Source organism: Cyclopterus lumpus, chromosome 6 (assembly GCF_009769545.1).
Source record: "Cyclopterus lumpus isolate fCycLum1 chromosome 6, fCycLum1.pri, whole genome shotgun sequence".
NCBI lineage: Eukaryota > Metazoa > Chordata > Actinopteri > Perciformes > Cyclopteridae > Cyclopterus > Cyclopterus lumpus.
The window spans coordinates 17,997,670-18,007,975 of record NC_046971.1 but is presented as its reverse complement, the minus strand read 5'-3'; positions in this window follow the sequence as shown (position 1 = coordinate 18,007,975).

The following is a 10,306-nucleotide window of genomic DNA, read 5'->3' as shown; positions in this document are numbered from 1 at the left end:
CCGCCTGCCAACTAGTGAGGTGACTTTGTGGGAGTGGTCAACTGGAGCAAAGGGTGGCGAATAGTGCAAACTATTGTCTTTGCAGGGAGGTTTTTCACTTTTAGTTGACAGGTTGCATCTTCTCTGATGTTCAGTCAAGTGTTGATGTTGGCATGTTCTGGAACAATACAGTGTCTCTTTACAGGATGAGCATCGTTTAAGCTTCTTTGGTGAACTGCCACAATTTTCACATTTCTGGGACATTTCACTGGCTATGGTTAACACTCGTCCCGTAAGGGGTAACCATCTCCCATTTAAAGGGGCCTCTCTCGATGGTCTGGCTCCTCTATTTTTACAGCCAGCTTGAAAATGTTCTCCACTTCCACAGTGGTAGCAGTCCGTGCAACGTTCCTCTGACCCTGCCTGCTGGCAGACAAACCACCTCCTTGGAACATAAGCAGGGCGGTTGGTGTACAAGTGAGGTGCAGACTGGGGGTGAGTTGGAGTGGGGTTTTGGGGCTGGCTGTGGCTACTATGATACTGTTGTTGTGAAATATGTGACTGGGGGTCTCTCTCTGGCCTTCTAGCTGGTGGTGGATAGGGCTGTGACTGAAACCTAGGCTGCTGCAATGTCTCTTTAATCTGAGCTATTTCTGCACTGAGGCCTTTAAGAGAAGCAACACCTGTCTTCAGTTCTGCTAACTCTGTTAACAACTCAGGGGGCATTTTTGTTTTAGCCTCCTTCACAGGGCATTTTGCAAATGACGGGTCTTCTGACTGGACTACGCTTGCACTTGTAGCTGGCTGTGGAGTGCTGAACCTCTTTTTGTTTCTTCTTTCAGTCTCATTAGCACAGGCCATGTTTAGCCTCTCCAGCAAAAGCTCATCTGCGGTGTCAGTATCTAACAAGAGGGGCTGCATATCTATCCTGATACTGTCATTCTGGAGACTAGTAAGTATTGTGTGTAAACACATGCTCTGAACTAAAGCTGGGTCATACTTAAGCCCTGATTCTGACTCTTGGGACGCAAACAGTACTTTCTGTCTTAGATCTAAAACTCGCATCAGGAAACTTTGAGGGGTCTCTTTGCTATGCTGTGCTTCTGAAGCTAACTGCTTGTAAAGCTCCGTGGCGGTCTTTTCTTGGAAGTGCGAGCGCAGGATGCATCTAAGAGTGGGAAGAGTAAGGTGTGGTTTTCCCTCCAAGTAGCTGCGTAGCTGTAAGCCAGGAGAAATAGCTCTGATGACAGCGTCTACTATTTCTATCTCAGGATATCCTCTGTTTAGTCCATTCTCAATCTGGTGAGCAAGACTGGAAAATGTCAGTTTATCTCTCTGGCCTGGTTCGCCGATTTGACCAGAAATCTTTAAATCTTTGCGCCAGTATGCGCTCTGTTGCTGCTGAGCACCGGCTAAAGGCTGCATGTCCACTTGTCTGCCTTGGGGTGGAGAATCATTAGCAGTGTCATTAACAGTATTCTGGTTGAATTTCAATCCTTGTGGTTGCTCCTCTATTTCTCTCTGTATTCCTCCTGCCTTCTCAGCATGCTTGTTTTGTAACACATCAAAAACATAGTCCTTCAGTAATAATAATTCAGACGTGCCGTCATCTTCTAGGTCCGCCACCTCCTCTCTTTCAAGGTGGTTCAAAATCAGAGTCACCAATGATATGCGTGACTTCCCTTTAAGACTTGCTCTTTGATTGTCTGATATGGTTAGAAAATCACATATTTCGAGTAAATTGTCTTTGGTCAGGGTGGGTAATACACCTACTACCTCTTCCTGTAGCTCTTCCAGAGTTGTCGTCATGTTGACAGGGCAGGATGGGTTTTAACTGAAAAGGACAACTCTGAACTGGATGGTCTTTTCTGTCCCTGATGATCTCTAAACTGGCCTCAGGTGACGTGTACTCAACCACCAGCTTCCAGCTTCCAGCTCTCCTTGTACAGCAACACTTCCTTCACTGCAGCCTGCCTGGGTTGTAATGTGGGGATTTAGCTGGCTCGGAATTCAGCGAACAGGTTGTGGACACTGGACATCTGAACAGCAATCCCAGCGGTGCCTCCAAAATGTTACACCCCTAAAAGGGGGGATAAATAATCACCAGAGTGATTTGGTGTCTTTTCCTCAACAAGGCTTTACTTTTGTCCTTTTGCACAACACAGTTATTTATATACATACAGATATCACTAAACACAAAATAGCTTGATCTCTGTGAATCACAAAATGGCAGCTACACTTGACACAGCTAGCTGCAATTTCAGTCAACAGGCGGGAACTCACGTACATTGCAATACAAACACACACTTCAATATTCACGGTAAAACTCAACTCTTAAGTAACCAAAACAGACCAACAATATTCTCAGGAAACATATTACATCCATACTGACATGTTAACTTCATTCATAACCAACAACATATCTAAAAGGGGGGATAAATAATCACGAGAGTGATTTGGTGTCTTTTCCTCAACAAGGCTTTACTTTAGTGAGGAAAAGATCACGACTTTCCCAGAGGTATGTGGGCGGCGACTAAAGCAATCGATCTCAGACTCAAGATCCAGACTGCTTAGTAGATCACTCATCTCTTTACTCTATTATTTTAACTTGGACAATAATGAACAAAATAAATAATGTAAGAACAACACCATAGTCAACACCTTAATCTTCTAAACACTTACATGTCATTTATGAACAATCACAATCAAGCACAACAGAGCATGACATCTCCCTACTCTCTAGCCTGCTCAAGAGTGCATGTGTTCCAACCCGTCACATATGCTCCAGAGTTAAAGTCCCAAGGGTCAAGGGATCAAAGGTTGGGGGCTGTGTACTGGAACATCCAGCTCCAGACCGTGGCCGTAAAATAAGTGCTTATTAATCGACAGCAGGAGGAATGTGCATGCAGGCAATTAGCTGCAGGATTGATCACAAGTTACACACTGCAAACTTGTGATTGTTATGTGCAGCTCGACAGGAACACTGGACCCAAACGCCGTCAACGATGGAAAAGCAACTTTTATTGCTAAACAGGATTCCAAAACAGGATTCCAAAAAACCAGGATACAAAACATGCACACAAGATCTTCCACGATCTAGACAAGACGAACCGACCAAGGGGAATGACATGAACAGGACTTAAATACAGAGGGCTGGTGCAGGTGATTGGACACAGGAGGAAACAATCAGGAACAGGGCAGACAATCACAGGGACAGGAAGTGAAGAGAAACAGAGGACACGAGAGACAAGGACTTCAAAATAAGACAGGAAACACGAAACAACACTACAGATCCTGACATAACCCCCCCCTCAAGGGGCGGATTCCAGACGACCCAACACAGTCCCCCAGGGTGGGTGGAGGGGAGCCGGAGGCGGGACCAAAAGCAAGGCAGAAGAAGTCCGGGGGACGGGCCGGAGGACGACCACCAGGAGGACTGACCTGCTCCGGGGGACGGGCAGAAGGGCGACCACCAGGCGGACGGAAGGGCTCTGGGGGACGGGCTGAAGGACGGCCACCAGGCGGACGGAAGGGCTCCGGGGGACGGACAGGAGGATGGCCACCAGGCACATAGACCTGCTCCGGGGGACGGGCAGAAGGACGGTCACCAGACGGACTGACCTGCTCCGGGGGACGGGCAGAAGGGCGACCACCAGGCGGACGGAAGGGCTCTGGGGGACGGGCTGAAGGACGGCCACCAGGCGGACGGAAGGGCTCCGGGGGACGGACAGGAGGATGGCCACCAGGCACATAGACCTGCTCCGGGGGACGGGCAGAAGGACGGTCACCAGACGGACAGACGGACTCCGGAAAACCGGGCTCAGGGGAACCGGGCTCTGGAGCCGTAGGTCGTGTCAAAGGAAGCGGCCAGGGTGGCGACCGAACACAGGGAGCCTGAGTCGGCCGGGGCGGCGACGTGACCCGGGGAACTGGGGTCTGCCGGGGCGGCGACGTGACCCGGGGAATCGGGGTCTGCCGGGGCGGCGACAGGACAAGGGGAGCCGGGGACGGCCGGGGCGGCGACGGGACACGAGGAGCCGGGGTCGGCCGGGGCGCCGACGGGACACGAGGAGCTGGGATCGGCCGAGGCGCCGACGGGACACGAGGAGCTGGGGTCGGCCGAGGCGCCGACGGGACACGAGGAGCTGGGGTCGGCCGGGGCGCCGACGGGACACAGGGAGCTGGGGTCGGCCGGGGCGCCGACAGGACACGGGGAGCTGGAGTCGGCCGGGGCGCCGACAGGACACGAGGAGCTGGGATCGGCCGAGGCGCCGACAGGACACGGGGAGCTGGAGTCGGCCGGGGCGCCGACAGGACACGAGTAGCTGGGATCGGCCGGGGCGCCGACGGGACACGGGGAGCTGGAGTCGGCCGGGGCGACGACAGGACACGAGGAGCTGGGATCGGCCGAGGCGCCGACGGGACACGAGGAGCTGGGGTCGGCCGAGGCGCCGACGGGACACGAGGAGCTGGGGTCGGCCGGGGCGCCGACGGGACACGTTGAGCTGGGGTCGGCCGGGGCGCCGACGGGACACGAGGAGCTGGGATCGGCCGGGGCGCCGATGGGACACGAGGAGCTGGGGTCGGCCGGGCCGCCGATGGGACACGAGGAGCTGGGGTCGGCCGAGGCGCCGACGGGACACGAGGAGCTGGGGTCGGCCGGGGCGCCGACGGGACACGTTGAGCTGGGGTCGGCCGGGGCGCCGACGGGACACGAGGAGCTGGGATCGGCCGGGGCGCCGATGGGACACGAGGAGCTGGGGTCGGCCGGGCCGCCGACGGGACAGCATCGGCAGGAACCGGCGGGGACTGCGGCCGAAGCAGGACCCTGTCTAACGCCTGGAGGGACTCCATCATGTCCCGGAAAGCGTCCTGGGACAAGGCAAAGGAAGCAAGGGCCGGCCGGAAGTCCAATAGGTCCCAGGAGGTTGGGGTTGGCCGGAACACGGAGGCGGCAACAGGAACAGGCGAGGGCTGCAGCACGGAGGCGACTGCGGGAACCGGAGTAGTCTGCGGCACAGAGGCGGCAGCCGGAACCCTCCACCGACGCGGTCCGGAGGTTTGTGCCCCCCACTCCGGGGCTGGGCCTGGGTGACCTCTGCCCCATGCATTTTTCCAAGGGCTTTATTCTGTTGAAATGATGCACTAGCTTTCTTAATGCTACAATTCTACTTTTTTGGCTTTGTGCACCTGGTTTGATATTACTTCATTTCTGTAGAGACTGCCTTTTCACATCGTATCTCTGTGAGACTGAGATGATAGGAGTTTCTCACAGCCACAGACAGGATATGCTTATCACAGTCTCTCACATTCTCTGCACCTCTAAAGCCTATCAAAGAGCCCAGAGAAATGGACGTCGATGTTCAATTTAGGTGGCCTTGATGCTTCCGAAAGAAGAGAAGACCAATGTGAATGGACAGGAATGTGATATTTATCCTGTAATCATTGATCAAACATACATATATCGGTAAGAAGTGTATGACTTTGTGATTGTTCTATGATAAATCAGATGTGTTGAATCCAGTATGTTTTTGATTAATTCTTGATAAAGCATGATTAATTATGACATTTTACAAGGAAATCACCACACGTGGTGGAGGAGTTTGAGAGGCTCCTAAAATTGAAATGACCAAGTCTGCACCTTTTCCCGTCTGTCCAAGCCAAGAGTGTGCCATGAGCTTTAATAAGTGAAGCCTTTTTCTGTATGATTAGACATATTTAACCATATCAGAAATGTCTGTATTGATTCTTTGTCCTTATGCGCATAAACACCCTGGTAAGAATGCACTTGGCTCCAATTCCAGGGCAGTCGCTTGATTGTACACTGTTAATTTTGGTCCTTCTGCGCAGAAGCCTTTTATATACTGTCGTATCTTTCAAGCGGCAGTGATGTTGAAGAATGAGGATGAAGGAATCTCCGCAGACACTGTTCTTTCTGTTATAATAGAGTTTATTACAGAGAGGAATCACAGGTCAGGACGAGCGTCTAGATCGCTCAGAGAAGCTTCTCAGCCAAATGGAAGATCTGACTGAAGACGTCACGGCAGCTGAGTTATATAGGCCGCAAACTGGAGACCGTCGCTCAGGTGCCCCCAATCTAAACACGTCCCTTACAGACAATGGGAGGAGTACCATATAACAAGATTTGGACATAGCAGCGGAGGTCACACCGAGGCCTCTTAACAGGTGCCCTCCGGGCACAGGGACAGACCCTTCTCCAACAGGTCAAAGGGCAACTATGTGGAACGGTATCTTATAAGCCGATCTTCTAAGGAAGCGGAGAATATTTGGAGACAAACCTTTAACCCATACCCTCTGGACACATGAACAGACCCTGCCTCCTACAGGTCAAAGAGCATTCTTTTTAGGGGGATGGTATCTTGGAAGCGAGCTCCTAAGGCAGCTGAGAATATACCACAATACAAAAACAAATTTCTCTTTGTAGGTCTCCCTTTATTCAGTCAAATATCTACCACAGTTCCCATTTGTAACAATGTTAAGATTTCTCCCATTGTGGTGGAAATTAATGTTCCGTTATCTTGTGAGAAATCAAAAGTACTTTAAGTACGGTTGTCTTATTACACTTTAGTGACAGAAACAGTTTGAGAACCAGTAGTCTAGAGTGTAAACAGGAGCAGAATGAAGGCAGGAGGCTACACGGCTAAAGGCACAAGAAACAAGAATTAGCTAAATGTTGAATTCAACAAACGAGAGAATCAAGAAATCTGGTAAAAGACAGAGTTGCTGAGTCTATGACTACGTCAACAGTCTGTATGGGTCAAAGTGCCATGACAGGCTGCTTTATTACAATCAGTGTCACTAAAATCAATTTGAATAAAAAAGTTTAAAAAATCCAGTGTGGTCACTAATCAATAGGTCAACGCACTGGGAGCTCAACAATAATTACTTCCAGTGCCACAGAAAATCTGAAATTATATCACCACAATTCAACAGGTGAACTCCCACTGCATCCACCATCCCTTGACTAGAGGGCGCACATCAATCACGGCATTAAAACAAGATAAAACTGCCCTTTTATCTGTCTACCCCAGGCTGTTCTCAGCAGGGGGGGGGAACTGCTGACCCGGACTGGGGACATCGTCGGGCGGTGGAAAGAGCACTTTGAGGAACTCCTAAACCCGGCCAACATGTCCCCCGGAGAGGGGGCAGCGCCGGAAGACTTTGGGGTGGATTCACCCATATCCCTGGCAGAGGTCGCTAAGGTAGTCAAAAAGCTCCTTGGCGGCAAGGCGCCAGGGGTGGATGTGATCCGCCCTGAGATGCTGAAAGCGCTGGACATTGTTGGGCTGTCTTGGTTGACACGCCTTTTCAGTGTTGCATGGGGGTCGGGAACAGTGCCCATGGACTGGCAGACCGGGGTGGTGGTTCCCATCTTCAAGAAGGGGGACCGGAGAGTGTGCTCGAACTATCGTGGTATCACACTGCTCAGCCTCCCAGGAAAAGCTTATGCCAGGGTGCTGGAGAGGAGGCTCCGACCGCTTGTCGAACCTCAGATTCAGGACGAACAGTGCGGATTCCGTCCCGGTCGTGGAACAGTGGACCAGGTCTTTACCCTCGCAAGATTACTGGAGGGGTCCTGGGAGTTTGCCCAACCAGTTTACATGTGCTTTGTAGACCTGGAGAAGGCTTTCGACCGGGTCCCTCGGGGGTTTTTGTGGGGGGTGCTGCGGGAGTATGGGGTGCCGGACCCGTTGGCACGGGCCATCCGGTCTCTGTATGCCTGCAGTAGGAGCTGTGTTCGTCTCCTCGGTAGTAAGTCAGACACGTTCTCGGTGGGTGTTGGCCTCCGCCAGGGCTGCCCTTTATCACCGGTCCTGTTCGTGACCTTCATGGACAGGATATCTAGGCGCAGCCAGGGGGCGGAGAGGATCCGGTTCGGGAGTCTCGGGATCGCCTCTCTGCTGTTTGCGGATGATGTGGTCCTGTTTGCCTCCTCGGACCGTGACCTCCAGCATTCACTGGGGCGTTTTGCAGCCGAGTGCGAAGCGGCAGGGATGAGAGTTAGCACCTCCAAATCTGAGGCCATGGTGCTCTGCCGGAAACCGGCGGATTGCTCCCTCCAGGTGGGGGCAAACTGCCTACCCCAAGCGAAGGAGTTCAAGTATCTCGGGGTCTTGTTCACGAGTGAGGGTAAGGTGGAGCGGGAGATCGATAGGCGGATCGGTGCGGCTGCAGCAGTAAAACAGGCGCTGTACCGGTCCGTCTTAGTGAAGAGGGAGCTGAGCCGGAAGGCAAAGCTCTCCATTTACTGGTCGGTCTACGTTCCAACCCTCACCTATGGTCACGAACTCTGGGTCGTGACCGAAAGAACGAGATCTCGGATACAAGCGGCCGAAATGAGCTTCCTCCGTAGGGTGGCCGGGCTCAGCCTTAGAGATAGGGTAAGGAGCTCGGACATCAGGGGGGAGCTTGGAGTCGAGTCGCTGCTCCTTCGTGTCGAAAGGAGTCAGCTGAGGTGGTTCGGGCATCTAGTTAGGATGCCTCCTGGACGCCTCCCATTAGAGGTTTTCCGGGCACGTCCAACTGGTAGGAGGCCCCGGGGAAGACCGAGGACACGCTGGAGGGATTATATCTCCCGGCTGGCCTTGGAACGCCTCGGGATCCCCCAGAATGAGCTGGAAATTGCTGCGGGTGAGAGGGAAGCCTGGGTCGGCCTGCTGAACCTGCTGCCACCGCGACCCGACCCCGGATAAGCGGGTGATAATGGATGGATGGATGGAAAACTGCCCTTTAAATGTAAAATGAACAACACTGTAAAATGTAATTGCTGACCTTACTTAAAAAAAATAGTGAGCTTAACTCATGTCTGCTTACTTTGTTGACCATACTTAAAGAAACTTGGTAAAGAACACTTTCTGATGAGCAAAGTTATTAAACTTATCATCTTAAGTAACCTTTACTTAAAAAAAACGAGTGAGGAGGACCCATCGGAATGACGAAGCGGGAAGAAAGCGCCATTGTGTCAAGTTATTTTAAGGTAAGTTTGATAATAAAGCGCTACCGTTCATCTATTTAGCCAACGTCGTCGTCTCTTCGCCATATTCTTCATATGTTAATTATTGGTTGGATGTTAACTTTGCGTCTTCTATTTCGAAAGCTAACGTTAGCTAGCGTTTAAGCTAGCTAGCCCGTCAAGTCCACCGTGTGTAACCCCAGAAGAGCTTTAGTCTAAATATAACCACAACTTGTTTCAGCAAACTTATCGTGCTTATTAGCGGGTGCAATGATTATTGTCAATATTTCAGGGCCACTCTTGAATTCGGTCTTTTTTTTATTGTCGTGTAGCTACATGGGTTAACGGTGGAAGGGACCTCGTCGGGAAACGAGTCAAAATTCTAAACCAGTTTATCCGTTTACCAATTTAAAAGTAACGTACTTAACATATAACGTCACGTTAAGCATTTTTTTAATGGCAGACAGGATGTTAGCGGTTATTAATAACCGTGGCTGTGTCACTTGTGTGCACTGTGCATTACGGGAGTCGCACAACGTTACTGTCATTGAATGAAAATGAAATGTAATGTTAAGTTGAACGAGGAGTAATTCAACAACAACCGTATGACGGCTGACCTCTCGGCCACAGCGAGTCCCAACAGCAAGCGGTACTCTACGTTTTGTATTGTGTAGGTAATGTGACTAAATCTTAAATGATCATACTCTTTCCTTTAGATTCTGGCTGAGTTCTGTCGCTTATCAAGCAAAAATCTGCAAGCAGAGTTCTTCAAAGAACTCGACAAATGCACTCCTCCTCTCTTCCTGGAGATGTCCAAGTATCTGCACAAGTCACACCAGGGGTAAGTTTCTCAAGCAAAGTAATTTTTCTTTATGTGGTTACTAAAGTAGTGCCATTGCATGCAGAGCTGTCAATTGATTGTCCTTTAACACTTAGGAAAAGTGTGTGTGTGTTTGAGATTTTTGTTTGAGTACAGATGTGACTGGGAAGCGAACAGCAGTCCTCTGTGGCCTTCCTGTCATCCTTGGAGATGAGAATGCACACTTCTTCAAGACAGGCTTTGTAAGTAGACTTTACTCAACATTATTTAACTGCCCAATCTATCTCTCTTGATTCACTGATCACTTATCCCTGATTGGGGCCCTTTTTGGTGGTATCTCATGTTTTTCCAGTCGGGTCCAGTTGCAGCTCTCAAGTCGCCCCATTCAAAACCCAAATGCCTTCAAGAATAATAAAAAAAATTCATCTCACACTCAAACGGGTATCTGTACACCTACACATGTCTGCATGATAGTAGAGGGGTTCTACTAATATCTCCTGTTACAAAAACTGTTATAACTGTTCTCTATCTTT